The following is a 20,734-nucleotide window of genomic DNA, read 5'->3' as shown; positions in this document are numbered from 1 at the left end:
GTTGAATAACAAATGAAGAACCAAGGTGATAGCTGTGAGAATAGAAGAGATGGAAAAGATTGAAAAACAATTCATGAGCTATAACCCACAGGACCTAAGGGAAAATAAGAGATTAAGAAAAACTACTAGGATATCAACAGAAATCATAGATTTAGACAATCAGGGTTGTAGTTCAGCTTTATATATGTCTTTGTAATATCCAAAGGGTATATGCAATAGGTAATTTTGTAATCATATCTATGTTTGGAAGTATTAGAAAGAAAAACAATATTTGTAATTCAATACATGTATGGTTATTTGATACCAACAGTTCAGAGAAATAAATTAGATGTAGTCTTCAGATTAGCAGAAAGAAGTATATAAACCCTTGGGAAAAATACGAATTGATGGATGGGCAGAGAAAGAAGAACTTGAAACAAGGCTAAGGCAGAGACAGGCAGTCAGGTGAAATTTTTAGAAAATAACAGTGACTAATCTCAAGTTATGTGAAGAGGTCAAAGTCTAGAGGGCAAGATGGTCATTGAAAACTGTCCATTTGATGTAATAAATACAAAAACCTTGGAAAAAGGAACTTCCAAGAATAGTGTGAGTGGAAAATATGCCATATTTATCCCAGCTTTCTTTTAGTATTTCTTTCTATGTTGCAGAGACAGAAAAGCTTAAAACAAATTCCAGATTATCTCATAGCTAGAATTCCAAATGTGTTTCAGGTTCCATAATCAAATGAGCTCACACAAGACTTGGAATTACAACTGAGGTTATTGATTTACAAGAGAAGCACAGTGCATGGTTCTCTAATTGGTGGTCAGTATTGTAAAAGAGGCAGCATGGTTCTGAACCCAGCAGGTGTAATAGTAGTGTGTGTGTGTGTGTGTGTGTGTGTGTGTGTGTGTGTGTTTGGAGACAACAGCTGTGAAGACAACTTATCAATGAACAGACAAGTTCCTTATTCTGAGAAGAGCTGCTGATAAGCTGGCAGCACAGTTCTGCTATTAGATGTTTATATGTCTCTTTCTTAAGCCCTCTCAATAATTTATAATCCATTTAGAACACTGTAATAAATACATTTACCCTTAAACTACTTACAGTATATTCTGTTTGCTTCAACTCAACCGTCACCCATACAACTGAGACAAAAAGGTATGAATAGAGAAAAGATTGCTGGTGAGGAACAGGAAGTTTGGTAACACATTATCTAGCTGTCTCCTTTTTCTCCCAAAACAAAACAAAATCCTCTACTGAGAGTAAAAAGAAATGTGTTGGAGTAAGGACGTGAAGAATATTATAAATATTTTAACAGTGAGCTAGTATTCAAAAACTTTTGCCTGGTGGTTGTAGCCTCTTGTTTCAAAGAGAAAATTTAAATTCCTGAGTTAATGGAATGTAATTAAAATTATTGGGATGGATGCAATATGGTAGAATAAATTACTACTAAACTTTTATGCTACAAATGCCTCAAAGTGCTGAATAGAAATACAACTTTTCTGATAAAATGTATTGGTATGTTTATAGGAAAAAATGTAAAATCCTCAGGGTCAGGGGATGAAGGATAAAATGAAAATAGTGAGCTGGTCTTGTGGCTGTGTCTGGCTATTAAGTTTGGTTTTACATACTCATGGGGACAGGAAATACGTTTTGAGTCTATGTGACACAGGATGTTAGAACTGATGCAACTGCAAAATACTGAGACTCTACACAAAGGTTACACAACTGCTGAAAAGGAAGTCTAGGGAAATCTCTATTCACCTACAGAAGTAGATCAGAAGACTATTTGCTGTGGTTAGAGCCAGAAAACAAGTTTCCTTTGATAATTTACAGCAATGAGTATGTTTCTTAGGTGAGTTCATGGTCAAATTTGCACAATTCCAATGGTTTAGAAATGCCAGTAGGAGAGGAAAATAAGCTTAGAAGCTGGTTTCATTAAAAAACTTAAAAAACAGGTAAGACCACAACTTTATAAAATTTTGTGCAGACTTTGCATTGCACAATGATATTACTTTCAAGAGAAGTGAGTCGTATCTTTGACATTATAGTTGTATATTTTCTATTACTTTTTTTTCAGTTTTGGCAGTAAGTTGTTTTGTTTTAGTACATTATGACAATTATGTGAAATGCATTGTCTGTAGGAATGATAGCAAAAAGTTCCCCTGTGGGCTAACAGCAGTCATTTGGGATATCTGGTATATAAAAATGCATAATCTCTCTGAAAAGATTCGTAATCCAAGACAGAATTTCCACAAATAATTTCACTGTGAAGGTGAGTACATTTCCAAAATTATTAGCATCATAAAAATTATCGGCAGACATAGCCAATAGTCTTAAGAACTTCAAAAAATAGAAAAACAATATTTAGAAAACAGTATAAAAATAATGTATATAGAGTATTAAAGACAAAACAAGAAACTAAAATCATTAAGCCCAAAGCACCAAATTCATAGAAAAGTCAGTTTTGAAAAGGAATTAAGTAGGACTTCTAAAATTAAAATATAGTTATTATAATTATAAATGTATTGACCCACTCAAATTTCAGATAAGGCACAGAAAGAAATAATGAGTTGAATATGAGACCTAGGAAGATAACCTAGAATGCAGCACAGGAAGACAAACGACCTTTACTTCCCCATTTTTTTGAAAAATATAAAAGCCAACAGAAGAGAACTTTCATATGCACCAGTTACTCTATCTGCCCATGTTTTGCAACTGTACCCATATACTTGCTAGGACTGGCCATAAAATATTGGGACCCAGTGAAAAATGAAAAAGTGGGCTCTTTATTAAAGTTTCAAGATGGCGACAACAGAGAGTTGAACTAAGCACAGGTCTGCCCTGAGCACAGCATCTGGTGTGACTGCAGTAGTCATATGTCCATCAAGATTATTGTTAGCGCAGCCATTACTTCTATTCTCTTTTTTTTTTTTTTTTTTTTCCCAGACGGAGTCTCGTTCTCTCGCCAGGCTGGTGAGCAGTGGCACGACCTTGGCTCACTGCAACCTCAGACTACCTGGTTCAAGTGTTTCTCCTTCGTAAGTCTCCTGAGTAGCTTGGATTACAGGCACGCGCCACCACGCCCAGTTAATTGTTGTATTTTTAGTAGAGATGGAGTTTCACCATATTGGCCAGGATGGTCTCCATCTCCAGACCTCCTGATCCTCCAGCCTTGGCCGACTTCCATAAGCTACTTTCTCCCAGCTATGGTGAATGCATCTGTCTGGTCACTGAATTCAAGCTCTTCTTGTCTATCAACAATACTCTTTCAAAATTAATTTATTCATCCAATGAACTACTAGTTAGTATTATTTTTTTACAAAGAAAAGGGCAAGACAATGTTAGACCACACATGGAAGATGTAAAAGGTACAAAAATGCCAAAAGAACTTTAAAGTGCTTAAAACAAAAGACAAAGATGAAGATGTCAAAGACTTAAAAGTAAGACTTCAGAAGAAAATATAGAATTATATTATCATATTATGGTAGGTAGAACTTTTTAAGTAAGATGTGAAATGCATAAATCATTAAGAGGATTGATACAGTTGTTAACCTCAATTTTAATCGCCACACGACAAGTAAAGTACTCTAAACCAACTAACATGTCAAGACACGTATTTGGAGAGGTGATTAAGTCATATAACCAAAAAGGGTCTTGTCCAGAATAAAAAATAATTATTCCTGAAACAAGAATAAGACAGACCAGAAAACCAAATTTTGTAAATGGTTAAAGAATATGAACAGGCACTTCTCAGAAGAGGAAACCTATAACTATCAACACATCTTCACAAGAAATCTGAGAATTGAAAATCAAATAAAAAATGAGACATCATTTCTTAAATATTACTTTGGCAGGAATTAAAAATTCTCACCACAGTTTTTAGCAAGTAGGTGAAGAAATAAATACTCTTCCAGAGTGCTGTGATGAGAACACTTCGTAGAGCCATTTAGCAACATGTTTTATCATTGAAAAGCTGCTTATTCTACAACCTAGCAATTCCACTCTTACATATCTATTCAAAAGAACAAGGTGCAACAAAAATAAAACAAGTGGTAAATACATAGGTATATATTTTTAAGTAAGTTGCAAAAGAATAAGTAGAATATAATACTCTGTGTATCTTTTAAAACAGGAAAAATGTATAAATTATTTCTGTAAATAGAAAATGTACATGGGGAGAATTCATCCCAGCTTCTGGTTATTGGCTACTACTAAAAAGGGAGAAAGACTGTAGAATGTACTGGAGTTAAGGTTTTCAGACAGAGTAAAATCAATTTGGGTTCATATTGACTATGAGTGGTAACTGCAATCCACAAAGCATGAAGAGTACAAGTATCAGGAGAAACATCTGAAGATGAGTAACAGTTTGTGCTGTAAACCCCACGTACTATGAAGGAATCTTAATACTCACTGAAGATTGTTTCCATACTTTGGGGTTCACAGGTAATTGAGCCCTAAACATCATCCTAAAGTAAATGCATTACTCAGTTGTCATCCTTATTTGTGAAAGGAAAGGTACAGACACTCCCTAAGTTTAAGATAAATATGAAAAATCTGGGTTAAGCTTGTGATTTAAGAATTTTATTACTTATTTGTAGTGGGAGGAAGACTGAGTACTGTCTATATGCTTTTATAATTTAGTGTGACTTTGGGTTATCGTGAATGTCACCTGGATTCTGAATGATTTTTACACTGAAAGAAAGAAAAATGACTGTTGCCGAGGCAGTCGGAATGATTTTCTTCCCAGTCCAGGTGGGCATTGGCAGGCATCCCACTTTCTAAGCTCTCTAATGAATCACAAATATATGGATCTGACACAATACTAATAGAACTAGGAAAAAAATTATGCTGTGAAAACTCTCTTTTCTGAATTGATTTTGCCGTTAATGGAACTGAATTTTCAGGTACAGTACTTCTAATTAACCTTGCTTTTCTGTGCCTATAAAGTGGACAGCAGCTGTTTATCACTTTGTTTCCATGGGACATAGAAGATATGATTTTGTGATTGTATATTACATGTTGTGAAATCAATTAATCAAGCATATTCTGCTTCTGTAATATTTCTCCAGAGTAAAACAAAAACTCAATTTAAATTTCAATTTTCCTTGCTTCTTTCCACTTTCAACTCTATTCATTAAATATTCAACATATTATTGGCCACACTAAAATTTTTATTCTGCTATCATTTCCTCATTAAACATTTCCCCTAAGGCCAAACTTTTTCTCCAGGCTTCTGGTAAATCTATCTGTAGTTATGACTATATTCATCTAAAACCACATTAATTCAGCAAAAATCTATCATGCCAATAAAGAAAACTTGAGAAAGTTATGTGTGATACACTTATGTTTATTGCAGCACTACTCACAATAGCAAAGACTTGGAACCAACCCCAGTGTCCATCAATGACAGACTGGATTAAGAAAATGTGGCACATATACACCATGGGATACTATGCAAACATAAAAAAGGATGAGTTTGTGTCCTTTGTAGGGACATGGATGCAGCTGGAAACCATCATTCTCAGCAAACTATCGCAAGAACAGAAAACCAAACACCGCATGTTCTCACTCATAGGTGGGAATTGAACAATGAGAACACTTGGACACATGATGGGGAACATCACACACCAGGGCCTGTTGTGGGGTGGGGGGAGGGGGGAGGGATAGCATTAGGAGATATACCTAATGTAAATGACGAGTTTATGGGTGCAGCACACCAACATGGCACATGAATACATATGTAACAAATCCGCACATTGTGCACATGTACCCTAGAATATAAAGTATAATAAAAAAAAAAAGAAAGTTATGTGTGAAACAAAGTGGGCAAAAGCTATGCTATATGTCTGAATGTGTCTCCTTTCTTCTTTGGTAAATAATGTACTAAAATGTAAGTTCCAAGCAAACAGAATTTTTCCTTTTTTGTTTGTTTACTGCTACAGTCCCAATAGTGGCACATAGTAGTTGACCAATAATAGTTGGTGAATGGATGATTCAATAAATACGCTCTTTGCATTATTGTGAGGTGAGACACAGAAGGCATTATGGTAACTATATGTTAAATATTAAAAGTTACTAATCAAGCTAGTATGTTGTTATGTAAAATATTTTCCATCCCATTTAGGCAAATATATTTCATAAAGACAATTGAAAGATATGTTATAAAGCTGTAATTTTTATGTTAGGAAAGTTAACAAAATATGAGACATCTCAAATGAATTTTTTCTGCGTATTTAGGTATTTAGTTAACTGGTTATGATGCTTGGATTAATAATAAATGAAAATACATAGATAATTCATAAGTGTACGTTAATTCTATATTGATCTTCCTTGCCTTCATTTCAGCAAAAACAGTAATTATGTTGCAATCATGATTATCATATCATTTTGTTGTACTGTATTTAAATGCATACAATTTGAAATACTTTTTGAAAAATGTAAATTAAATCTAAACATTTTTAAACATCTTTTCAATAACTTTTTTCTTCTAAAGAATTCAAAATTACTTATTAAAATGCAAATGCAAATTGCAAATTTATTATGGTATGAAAATTTAAAATAAATAGCCAAACAAAACTGAAATTTTAACATTATTTAAAAATCACTGTGTCTTATTAAATGTTTTAAGAAAAACAAAACTATCATCAGTTCTAATATTCACCTAGCTGCCAATTGAAAGAATCATTATTATACTTTATGTGTTGCTTATAGACTTATATATTAACAAATTTGAGTTAAATGAATTGTTTTATATAGGAAAAGATTATTTACCCTCCTTGTACAACTGGTACAAATACCTCACTTATTTGTATATTAATTTAGAAAGGAATTAGAATCAAACTAGGATACTGAGCACTTTTGGGAAAATAATGCTTAACATTCTACGATCCATTCCATTATTCCTGTTAATTGAGACAAAGGATTTGACAGGGTAATTACTTATTTTTTATCTTAGCTGAGCACTTTTGCCACTCAAATCCTTCTTGTACACAGAAGCAGGAAAATGGGGTACCTTTCAATGAAAAAGCCTGAAACACTACTTTTTTTTTTTCTGAGACGGAGTCTCGCTTTGTCGCCCAGGCTGGAGTGCAGTGGCCAGATCTCAGCTCACTGCAAGCTCCGCCTCCCGGGTTCCCGCCATTCTCCTGCCTCAGCCTCCCGAGTAGCTGGGACTACAGGCGCCGCCACCACGCCCGGCTAATTTTTTTGTATTTTTAGTGGAGACGGGGTTTCATTGTGTTAGCCAGGATGGTCTCGATCTCCTGACCTCGTGATCCGCCCGTCTCGGCCTCCCAAAGTGCAGGGATTACAGGTTTGAGCCACCGCGCCCGGCCCTGAAACACCTCCTTAATCCAGTGATCGAAGTGAATGAACATTGATCGAGACACACCAAAAGTGCCCCCTGGTGGAAGGTAATGAGAACAAAACAACCTCACTTTTGTAATAATCCTAGAAGATACGCGTAACCTGAATTTAATTATGTGGAAATAACAAGTTACTCCAAGTTAAGGGCATTCTAAACATGCCTGTAATCCTCGAAAGCATCAATAGTAGGCAGTCATATTTAAAACTAAGCTATATCTCTATGTGGTTATATGGAATAAACCCTACGACATACATTTTAAGTTTTAAAAAAGTTAGAGACCAGTATTTTAGTTTTGAAAAAAATTCTATGCATTTATAATTCATTTCAGAACAACAAACAGTTAGTGATTGTTACCTCTGGGATCAGGTAGAGAGTGAGAAAAAGGTATTTATTTTCCACTTCCCACTTTTCTGTACTGCATAATTTATTTTAACCTGAATATAAATTGTATTTAAAATTTTCTTAAATAAAATGTATTTTGAGTTCTTTTGAGTGCTACAACCTTTGTTTTTGAGTCTCAGAAAATATAAAATATTTTCAGGCCAAAAATAATACTGTTGTTAATTTAGTCAACACAAGACTAATCATAGCTTAGGACACTTGCAGTCTCATTCTGTCCCTGTAATTAACTAACTCTACAGGTATTTGGGCAAGTACTTAAGTTTTCTGAGATTTTATTACTAATCTTCATAAATGAGTTTTCTTGTAATTTTAACTTTCTTTTTAAAACGTGAATTACAATTTATATATCATGTCGTCAACAGAGGGCAGTAATTAACCACAAGTAATCCCTTGTTCTCTGAGCAAGCATGAATAATTTTAATACAATCTGAAGATACATAGTATTCAAAGGGCCACCATTTTCTTCTCTATTCCTACAAAATTTGATCACATTCCAATTTTCTCCTCTCCAAACAAAGACTTCAACCAACCAAACACTTCTTATTTCAAACAACATCAGTCCTTTGGGTTAGAAATAAAAACATAATAAAAGAAGAAAGATTATAAAAATAATTTCATGATGACAGAAGGGGCCTTGCCAGTGGGAATCAAAATGTATCTTACTCTGCCTTCTAATCACTTGCGTAGTGGGTGTGGATGCATTAGTGCCCACTGGGAGGATCACAGACAAAGGAGCGATAGATTTGAGTTTAGTTTATTTATTTTATTTTTTTGAGACGGAGTCTGGCTCTGTCGCCCAGGCTGGAGTGCAGCGGCCGGATCTCAGCTCACTGCAAGCTCCGCCTCCCAGGTTCACACCATTCTCCTGCCTCAGCCTCCCGAGTAGCTGGGACTACAGGCGCCCACCACCTCGCCTGGCTAGTTTTTTGTATTTTTTTTTAGTAGAGACGGGGTTTCACCGTTTTAGCCAGGATGGTCTCGATCTCCTGACCTCTTGATCCGCCCGTCTCGGCCTCCCAAAGTGCTGGGATTACAGGCTTGAGCCACCGCGCCTGGCTAGATTTGAGTTTAAACTATGCTTGGCTCCTTACTGCCAGTAAGAACTAAAACTCTGGCCAATTTAATTGCGCTTTCTAATAAATCTCAAATTTCTTTAAATTTAAAATAGTGACAATAGCTACTTTAGAGGATTGTTTAAGGATTAAAATAATTATTTGAAAAGATACAACAGTACTAGGTATATAATAGGCATTAAATAATGTTTATTGTTACTATACTACTATTGTCATTATACAGATTTATTTGTGTTAGGACAATAGTATCTAACAATAGAAAGAATACTGCATTTTATCCTTAAGCTTGTGTGTATATATACATATATGCAAAATATATATATATTTATGTAACATGTAATATATGTACATATGTACATGTGTTTATGTAATATAAAATGAGCAAAGAACATAAATAACAATTCACAAAAGAAAAATCTAATAAGGAAATTAATATTCAACTTCACTGTTACTCAATGAACTACAAATTTAAATTTTTGCCAGGTTTTGCCTATAAAACTGAGGAAAAAATATTAAGTGTCATTAAAGGAGCTTACTATCATAAACTGTAAAGTGCAAGTGACTAGAAATTGACATAAAAATATAACTATTCACCATGGGATTCCAATTTTAAATTTTTTTAAAAATCTGAATATGAGATAAATAAAAATTTTTCTTTACATTTTAGATGTTGAATAACCAGTGAAAACCTCCCCAAGATACACCAACATGACAGTATAAATTAAAAGGCATAAATAAACAGAATTTCACATGAAGCTTGGGAATAACATATCTCTAAGCAGCTTTAAGAGGAGATATATCAAAAGGTGAGACATAGTTTGTTGTAATCCTCCTTCAGAGCAAAAGTTGTGATCATTGGTAGAATTGACTTTATTGTGGTTTTATCTGTCTTATCCTTTGCTTTTTTTAAAAATCTTTGAACAGTATTTGTCATATAGTTGGTGTTTAATAAATATGTCTATGTTTATGTGCTATTTTTCATACTTTTTTTCCCTAAGAAACTTGTAAGTAAAAAATTTTAATAAAATGTTTATAAACTTCCAGGAAATTATTTTTAAATTTATTTTTAAATGTCTATTTTTATTTTATTTAAATGTCTAAAATGGAGATTATCTGTTAGCAATATTTTTATGATTCTTACCAAAAATCAGTCAAACTCTGTCTGCTAACCATTCTTGTTTTTCTAGATGTGTCTTGCATTATTAGATAAATGGAAATAGATAATCACAAAACCATTAGCTTTGTGATTGTTAGTGAGCCATTTTTCCTTAGAGTTCCAAAGAACACGGACCAATGTCTTTTTTTTCTAGTTCCTCTTAGAAAAAAATAGTGAAAACACAAATATATAGTTAATAAAGAGAGACAAAAATAAAAATAAAATATTTTGAACAAAAATTATTCTAGGCCAGGTGTGGTGGTTCACGCCTGTAATCCCAGGATTTTGGGAGGCCAAGACAGGCAGATCAGAAGTTTGGGACTAGCCAGGCAACATGGTGAAACCCTGTCTTTATTACAAATGCAAAAGTTAGCCGGGTGTGGGGGCACAGGCCTGTGGTCTCAGCTACTCGGGAGGCTGCGGCATGAGAATAATTTGAACCCGAGAGGATGCAGTGAGCTAAGATCATGCCACTGCACTCCAGCCTGGGTGACAGAGTGAGACCCTAGTCTCAAAAATAATAATAATAATAATAATAATAGTTTTGTATATATATTATTCAAACTTAGTTACTCATAGAAGACATTTGAAAATTCAAGTGATCAGAAAGAATATAGAATAAAAAAGACGAAGTGTATTCATTTTCTTTTGAACTCATACTCTGGTATCATTGAGATGTATCACTGAGATATGTGGTCATGAACATAATCTTTGAACTCTAATACAACACAGATACATTTTAATATACCACTGTACATATTATATATAGAAGTTAGTCCAATCCTCACGCAGAAGAACTTGTAGTCTGGCTTAAGTCTTGTTCTAGAATAAATTTATCCATGTCTGACACCTTTACTTCTTTAGTCAATACTCAATCAATGCTACTCTGACTCTACAACTTTTTTATGAGACTGTGATAGCCTAGAGGGAATATTACCAGATAAACATTTCTATACTTTTAAATTGCCCTGCGACATTCCAAGAGAAGAATCTTCCTCCCTGGGAGATAAATCTTCTAATAGTATCATACTACCATTGGAAGATGTAGCCACTTACATAATAAAATATAGAAGTCCATGGATCTGAGGCTATAACCTGGCTAACTTCATAAGGTGGGACCAGCCTAATTCCTTCGAAGTAAAATATATTATTGATACCAATGTGGTAGCAGAGATACAGGCCTTCTAAAATATATTGCCTATGAAATTCAGATATTTTATAGTCATTTAAAAGATGCAGCTTTCTAACAACAGATTGTTGGTTTAGCAACTAATCAAACATTTGCAATTAAATAACATGGCTAATAAAAGTAACATATTAGAATACAAAAAAATGTGAAGTCATTCAAAACAGACCACACACTGATAGACAAAATATAATCCATTTAAAAAAAAGAAACATATATCTGGAGAGCTCTCCATGACTGAGAATATAGAGAATAATGTTTTACAATGCCTATAGTTGGGAAATACATATGAATAATATGTATTATTTGAATTTTGTCTTTATGCTTTTCTTGTTTTCCATAATTAGCAGATATTCTTAATCAAGTATTTTATTTTACTGGTATTTATTTTATTATTTTATTTTATTTGAAATGAAAATCAGTTGAGAGAATGGCCACATATCATACCCAAATAAACTTTTCTGAGAAGCTACCTGAGAGCCCCAAAGCTAACAGGTAGATAATTAATTTAGAGGGAGAATGTGAGACAAAGAACATAGGAACAGTTAAGTAGAACCCCCCAGAAGCAGTCAGGTTTGCAGAGTGGGGCTCAAAGAAGAACAGTGGTTTCCAATTGGGAATCATTCTGTTCTTCACTGAATGTTAGGCAAATTCTGGAGACATGTTAAGTTGTTACCATCAGGCGCAGTTGTTTACTGGCATCTAGTGTATAGAGACTAGCAATGCTGCTACATAGCCTACAGTGCACAGGGCAACCTACTGCAACAAAGAATTATCTGTTCTAAATGTCAATAATGCCCAAGTTAATATACCTGGGGGCAAATAGATAATTTCACTGCTGAGAAGGACAATACATTAGAGAAAGTCAGCTACATTTTTACCTGTTTTGCAGGACTGAAACCTTCCTAAAATGAAATTCTGTTCTCAACTAAAGAAATGAACAGAGTCTAGAAACTGCATAAGTCAATTCAGTTGAACATTTTGTGATGCTCAGAGGTTATAATCAAGGAAAGAATGAAGATGACTGGTTGGTCTTGTGCACTCTGCAAATCTGGGCAGGGTTGTTTTATCTAATCAGCCAGGCTTTCTCAGGCCAGGATTCATCAAGGGCTTAGTTCCCTATATACAGTCTGAAACAGCAGGAAAAGATTGTAAGCATAATTATTTCTGATGTCAAAGTTCCTTAAGCATTCCTAATCAATGAGAGAGATAAAATAATCTATGCCGTAAATAATTATCCCTGAAACTCAATTATCCCTGAAACTCAACAAAGAGATAGAAATCAGCAAACGTGTATACTGGTGGGGAGATTGCAGTAAAATGGACCTATCCTTACATGTAATTTTCCTGGGAGATTCAAAATGAAATTGTTTTTTATGAGAAGGCAAACCTTTTATGGATTTGCTACTCTCCTTCCTTGCAGGACAGGTAAAATTTTGTCTGTGGACCTATGAAATTATTCACTGTGGTGATCACAGAGTCACTGAGTACGATTTTTGAGAAGGGATGGGTAGTCCATCCTAGGCAGATAGAAGGCTTGCAGCTAGATTAAGTAAAAGGGAAAAAAGGCTCAACTTCTCTGGTTTATACCATGCTATATTCATACACATGACCATCATGCATTATATATACATTAATACAGCACCAATAATAATACTTAAGACAGACATGACAAAAATGAGAGTTAAAATAACACTGAAAACAATAAAATTTGTTAAAAATAAAATATTATAGATGGGAGTTAATACTAAATGATTTTCAATGGAATACAAGCAATAAAGATTAAATGAATCATTAAGAATGTGTTACAAAGTAATTAAAATAAACGGCCTAGTAAATGGAAAGCCTAAAACCAGTTTAAACTATAGAAAATAAATAAGAGCAAAACAAAGGCTAGAACATTAAAAAACAAAACACAGAATGGTTAAAAGTATAAATTTTGAGACCTAACATTCCATTGCAGAAGGAAACAGGGTCCTGAGAGATGCAGAAACCATAAAAACAAAGATAATTGTCCCTGAGATTTGACTTTTTTTGAAGGGGATCTCCAGGCAGATATCCTAAATGAAATCCGTACATACTAAAACTCTAGTGAGCACAACAGTGGTTAATTTTCAGGGACAAGGCTGTGAATTTATTCTCAGCAGTTTTGCTTCTCCTTTCCATGGTCTTTTCTCTCTGTGTTCACTCACCCAAGGTTTTGTGTGTATAAACTGATCCCTTACATACTGCAAAGAAAAAGGGATCATCAATTTGCAAACCCCTTAGTCCTAAAAAGTGAAACAATACCTCATAATGGTTAAACTCAAGGATTATAGAGTTGGAGTTAACAATGGTAAAGTTATTTAAACATTCCGTGTGCTATCTTAAGGCATTGTTAAGAAAATCAAATGTGTTTACTTGGTTAAATTTTTTAATAGCCTATAATAGTTTTGGTGAATAATGGTTTTATAATTCTGTGTTAAGTAAAACATTACTTTTCTTAATGAAATCTGAACTTAAAGAGAATATGGTGAGCAGACCAATCACTCTTCTTTATCAGGTGCATTTCACACGTGCCAGAACCTAGGAGAAGAGATTGGACAAATATTTAAGCACTTTTTAAGTTGCCTATTGAATTCTCAAAGGAGGTTACATTTTTCCATCTGGACTTTTTTCTCACTTAGGAAAATTCCCAGAAAGGATAGAGCAGCAAGCTCGGCAGGAAATCCGTGTTCTGAGTTTTTATCTTCCACACAGAGTTGGGGAAAGACAGGAAGAAACAGGAAATTTAATCTGCTAGTCCCCACTAACCCATATCCATTTTTCACAGACGGAAAGAAAAGCATACACAAAAAGGGAAATAACAAATTTCTCTTGTGTACTTTCTCTTGGGCCACAGAATAATTTGTTCCAAGATTTATATTAAATGTTGCAAGACTTAAAGCAATGTCAAGATGACACACAGAGTGTTATCATAGCTTTCAATTTATTTAGTTTACATGGTTCACATTCTATGGTTTTCCTGTTAAAATAAAGGCACAGCATAAATGAAGTTTGTTTGCTTTCCTCAAGAGAAAGAGAAAGCACAGGCAAAAAGAAGCTTCTTTTGAGAGTGAAATTCAGAAGGCATTTGTTGCCATGCATGCCTAGCACAGACAGCTAAAGAGAGCTGTAGGTTAAAATTCTTAAATCTTGCCAAAAATGGTCAGCTGCTTTGTGAGAAAAAGTTATTGAAAAGAAAAATCAGTACATTTAGAAAAAGAGTGCTGTTAGTTCCACATCATTATTATATTGGAAGGTTTTTGGTTATTGCATCTTATGCAGATAACCAGGAAAGATAGTTTTTACTTTTCATGCACATTGACTTTGGAAACTATATTATAAAAGAGAATAACATCATTTTATAAAAGTAAAAGAATACCTGCACTTATTATGATGTGATAAAAATGATAAAATGAAATAATGTTTAAAGGACTTCTAATTTGTTTTTACAAATATTATCTTGATAACAAATGGTTATTTTTTCTTTCATTTAGGTAGTTATAATTTTTAAAATTAAGCATTTTGGAAAGAATGAACTGTAAAATGTCTCTCTAATGTTTTTCTGTTGTTGTTATATGTTCTAATTTATTTTTAATTTAAATATTTGAAATCGAGGAAAAGTAGAAAAGAAAATATCCCAAAAATCCAGTAACAATCCTCCACAATTAGTAAATACTAGCATTTTCATTGTAATTGCTCTATATGTTATATGTAATAATTTATATTTTATTATATAGCATTTTGTGTAAAATACAGTATTATTTAGTATTTCATATCAGATATGTAAAATATTACATGTCTAGTTGAAGGTCACATCATTCTTTATAGTCTTTCCCTATTGCATACCTCTCCCCTCCTTTCTAGAACAAACAACAAATGTAACTATATGTCCTTTTATTGCATATATAGCTATGTGTATTTCTAAAGTTATGTAAATGATATTGTTCTTAACTTTTACTCTGATTTATTTTTTGTTTTGGCCATGTATATACTGTATTTTATCTAAATACCATATTACTGTATTTTATCCAAATCATCTTCTATCAAATGATTATACCACAATGTATTTATTCAGTCCACATTGATTAATTTTTAAATTGTTATGTCATTCTATCATAAATACACATGCACATGTTCGTTTACTACAGCACTATTCATAATAGCAAAGACATGGATCAATCTAAATGCCCATCGGTAGTAGACTGGATAAAGAAAATGTGGTTGGTACATATACACCATGGAACACTAGGCAGCCATGAAAAGGAATCAGATCATATCCTTTGAAGTGACATGGATAGAGGTGGAGGCCATTACCCTTAGCAAACTAACACAGGAACAGAAAACCAAATACCACATTTTCTCACTTGTAAGTGAGAGCTAAATATCAAGTACATATGGATACAAAGAAGGGAACAACAGACACTGGAGTCTACTTGAGGGTGGAGGTTGGGAAGGAGGTGAGGAGTGAAAAACTATCAGATACTGTGCTTATTACCTGGGTAACAAACTAATCTATACACTAAACACCCATGACACACAATTTACCTGTATAGCAAAGCTGCATATGTACTCCTAAATTTAATGTTCAAAAAATTAATTGCTTTCAATTTTCAGATTTTATAAAAAATATTACACATATCTTTGTAGAAGGTGTAAGAAAAGGGTCCAGTTCAGTTTTCTGCATATAGCTAGTCAGTTTTCCCAACACCATTTATTAAATAGGGAATCCTTTCCCCATTGCTGTTTTTTGTCAGGTTTGTCAAAGATCAGATGGTTGAAGATGTGTGATGTTATTTCTGAGGGCTCTGTTCTGTTCCACTGGTCTATATATACCTTTTGGTACCAGTACCATGCTGTTTTGGTTACTGTAGCCTTGTAGGATAGTTTGAAGTCAGGTAACATGATGCCTCCAGCTTTGTTCTTTTTGCTTAGGATTGTCTTGGCTTTATGGGCTCTTTTTGGTTCCATATGAAATTTAAAGTAGTTTGTTTTTTTCCAATTCTGTAAATAAAGTCAATGGTAGCTGGATGGGGATAGCACTGAATCTATAAATTACTTTGGGCAGTATGGCCAAAGTAATTCTTCCTGTCCATGAGCATGGAATGTTTTTCCATTAATTTGTGTCCTCCCTTATTTCCTTAAGCAGTGGTTTGTAGATCTCCTTGAAGAGGTCCTTCACATCTCTTATGAGTTGTATTTCTAAGTCTTTTATTCTCTTTGCAGCAATTGTGAATGGGACTTCACTCATGATTTGGCTCTCTGTTTGTCTGTTATTGGTGTATAAGAATGCTTGTGATTTTTTCACATTGATTTTGTATCCCGAGACTTTCCTCGAGTTGTTTATCGGCTTAAGAACATTTTGGACTGAGACAACGTGTTTTTCTAAATATACAATCATGTCGTCTGCAAACAGAGACAATTTGCCAGAATCTACAAGGAAGTTAAACAAATTTGCAAGGAAAAATCAAACAACCCCATTAAAAAGTGGATAAAGGATATGAACAGACACTTCTAAAAAGAAGACATTTATGTGGCCAACAAACATGCGGAAAAAAGGCTCATTATCACTGAAGATTAGAGAAATGCAAATCAAAACCACAATGAGATATCATCTCATGTTAGAATGGCATGCATTAAACAGTCAGAAACAACAGATACTGGAGAGGATGTAGAGAAACAGGAACGCTTTTATACTGTTGGTGGGAGTTAAGTTAGTTCAGCCACTGTGGATGACAGTGTGGCAATTACTCAAGGTTCTAGAACCACAAATACCATTTGATGCAGCAACCCCATTATTGAATATATACCCAAAGGATTATAAATCATTCTACTATAAAGATACTTGCACACATATGTTTATTGCAGCAGTACTCACAATAGCAAAGACTTGGAACCAACCCAAATGCCCGTCAATGATATGGTGGATAAAGAAAATGTGGCACATATACACTATGGAATACTATGCAGCCATAAAAAAGGATGTGTTCATGTCCTTTGCAGGGACATGGATGAAGCTGGAAACCATCATTCTCAGCAAACTAACACAGAAACAGAAAACCAAACACCACATGTTCTCACTCATAAGTGGGAGTTGAATAATGAGAACACATGGACACAGAGAGAGGAATGTCACACACTGGGGCCTATAGGGGGGTGAGGGACTAGAGGAGGGATAGCATTAGGTGAAATACCTAGATGATGGGTTGATGGGTGCAGCAAACCACCATGGCACATGTATACCTATGTAACCAACCTGCATATTCTGCACATATATCCCAGAATTTAAAGTATAATAAAAAATGCATATTACATATATCATTGTTAGTATTTACTTGTGCATAAATGCAGAGTGCAAATTTTTTTAGAATATTAGAGATATAATTTCTGGGTTATAGATTATACATAATTTTAAAATTACTAGATTTGGCTTTGGGAATTTCTTAATTTAACTAAGAAGTTCAATGGATATTTTATTATTATGGCTAGTGAAATATAGAAAAGGTAACATAACTACTGAAACAGAGGGGTAGTGTGGTATAGTATTTAGGACTGTATGCTCAGAATCCAACTGTCAAGATTCAAATTTCACTGTTTTCTATTTGCTGTTTGAATTTACACTAATAATTTCTCTTCATCTATAAATGGGAAAAATATTATTACCTACCTCACATGTTTGTTGTGAGAATTAAGCAGTTCGGTTTTTTTTTTTTTTTTTTTTTTTTTTTTTTTTGGAGACGGAGTCTGACTCTGTCACCAGGCTGGAGCACAGTGGTGTATCTTGGTTCACTGCAACTTCTGCATCCCGGGTTCAAACAATTCTCTTGCCTCAGCCTCCCAAGTAGCTGGGACTATAGGTGCATGCCACTATGCCCAGCTATTTTTTTGATTTGTGATTTTAGTAAATTTGGGGTTTCACCATGTTGGCCAGGATGGTCTCCATCTCTTGACCTTGCGATCTGCCCACCTTGGCCTCACGAAGTGCTGGGATTGCAAGTGTGAGCCCCCCGGCGAGAATTAAGCAATTTTAAGACATAAAGGACTTAGAATAATTTCTGGTACCCTGTAAGCCTTCAATAAACATTAACTATTATTGCCATGCCTATTTGTATTATTGTTTTTATACATGTAACTACATTATCCTTATTATTGATCAAGGGATGAGAGGTCTAGAAGAATTGTGAGTAACAGAGATAATTCTCCAGATCTTTTAGTTTAGTCAAAGTGTCTTGACTAAAGACACCAGTGTCAATATGTCTTCCGAGCAGCTTCCACATGCCACTCTCTGACATTCCTAAGAATGAGCACATACCCTATTGTAGGGCAGCTCATCCAATCTTTGCAAACTACAATTGGTAAGAAAGTTATCCAGATTTTAAGCTAAAATCTGTGTGCCCAATATTATCACTCATCTAATTCTCTCTGGAGCAAAATAGATTATATTTACACTCTCTTCCACATACTAATTTTCTAGCAACAGTAATATAAAATAATGTAATATAATATAATATGTGAATATATACTCTCCCCACTTTCCAAGCTTTTTCTTCCTAAAGTTAAATATCCCAGCTTGCTTCATATTTCTTTTGAGGCACATATATTTTTAAGGTGTCTAAATGTGTATCCTTTAAATAACATGACTTTTGACTCACTCCCCTGAACACACTGTGCTTTGACAAGGCTTTCCTAATGTTTGGTCCACAGATGGAAGCAACAGATTGCAAAGTGCCGTAGGAATATTACTCTTCTTATGCTAGATGATTTTTATCAATTATTGTGACCTAAGAGTCTGTGATACTTTTATAACAGGTATGTCATTTGTACAGGACTTACTTATCAGAGGTAAGCATATAGGAAACCCTTGTTATGCACCTTTAAAAAGTCAATCAATTTATGTATATCAATTACCTCTTGATTTACATTTCAGAGATACAGATATACCTATGAGGTTCTCACAGAAAGAGGTAGAGAAATAAATGAATAGTATTAGGAAAAAACTACATTAATATAAGTGATATCTAAATAATATCACCATACTATATAGAAGAATATCTGGTCATAGAAAACCAGAATTTGTTTAATGTAATATCTCACACTAAATATTTTTTCAGTCCACAGAAAAACTTTTTTCTTCTTTGTGAGACATTACATTAAAAAATAAGTAGTAATATTTTATTGTGAAAACCTTAATGCGATTTATGACTAATACTTCCTTGAAAAATTTTCCGTGAGAGCTAAGTAACCCTCAAACCATGACTAGAGTTTTATAGTCCCACATGCTGCAACTACTTCTCAAAAACCATTCTCATTTTCAACTTAGCAAGAAATATCTTATTAATAATAAATATGACATAGATCAAACAAAAATTACAACAATGCTGGCACTCAACCTTTGCATGTATGTATTTATTTTGATATCCACGTGAAAATTTAACCAGTTGAGAAGATGGAATTTTCCTACAGATGGACTCGGCTTGCTTGTGAATAGAAAATTCCTGAAAACCCTTTTGGCACTACTAGGCTGCTTAACAATAATTTACTTTAATCTGCAACATATTTCAAATTGATCCTTGTTTAATTAATTGTTGAAGGCTGCTGCTTACCATAGGTAAATTCAGGAAGGGATTCTCCCCCAAACTACTTCATATGCTGCAAGGAATGTGTAGGAAGAAGATGAGGCGCAGGGAGACGGAAGACGTGGGGTCTAGCAGTCCAATTTAGTCCAGTGGTTCAGGGTTACATAATGTCATTATATGCATGCAGTCGAGATAGTGTATTGTTCATTTCTGCCTAACTTAGGCTTGGTACCAAACTACTCCCAAATGTACAGAGCTTTCACCAACAAAGCATTCATTTTCAGTCACCTTTGTGGGTCATCTATGTTTGTGCTTCTTTTCCTCTTTATTATGATTATGAAAGAATAGCCCTTATCTCAAACATAACAATCATCTGGCAGAAACAATGGAAAAAATATAGAACATAAAACTCATACACTTGTCATGAAGCTCATAAAAATTCTACCCAGCTGTTGTGTACATTTATTTCTGCTCATTGTATTTGCCAAAGCCAGTAATGCAGCAAAATCTGACGTTAGAGAGGAGAGAAATATTCTCTTTTCACTGGTTACCAAAGAGGCACCAAAAGGGAGGGGAAGGAAATACGTATGTTTGAACAAATAATATAATCTACCACATAGAGGAGTAGGAAAAGAAGCTAAGTATGTCCCTTCTCCTTCACGTGTATCTAAATGTCCCTCATTCCCTGTGAGATGGATTTTTTTAAGTTCTTAAGAAATATGAAAAATTGAGATACTTAATGGTTGAAAAAACTATCTAAAGAGAAATTAATCGTGCAGATAATGCATGATATGCTTAATATTAGATATCTCAACTATTGTTAAAATGAACATGATATTAAATTTAGCTAAAAATAAGGTGGCTGAACTATAGTTGGTAGTATTTTGATTTGCCACATGATACATTTTTCCATTTATTTTTGTCCTTACCCTTTATCCCTTGCAGATAAAGATAAGAGCAAAAAGAACT

This window comes from Macaca fascicularis, chromosome 12 (assembly GCF_037993035.2).
Source record: "Macaca fascicularis isolate 582-1 chromosome 12, T2T-MFA8v1.1".
Lineage (NCBI taxonomy): Eukaryota > Metazoa > Chordata > Mammalia > Primates > Cercopithecidae > Macaca > Macaca fascicularis.
This window is presented reverse-complemented; position numbering follows the sequence as displayed.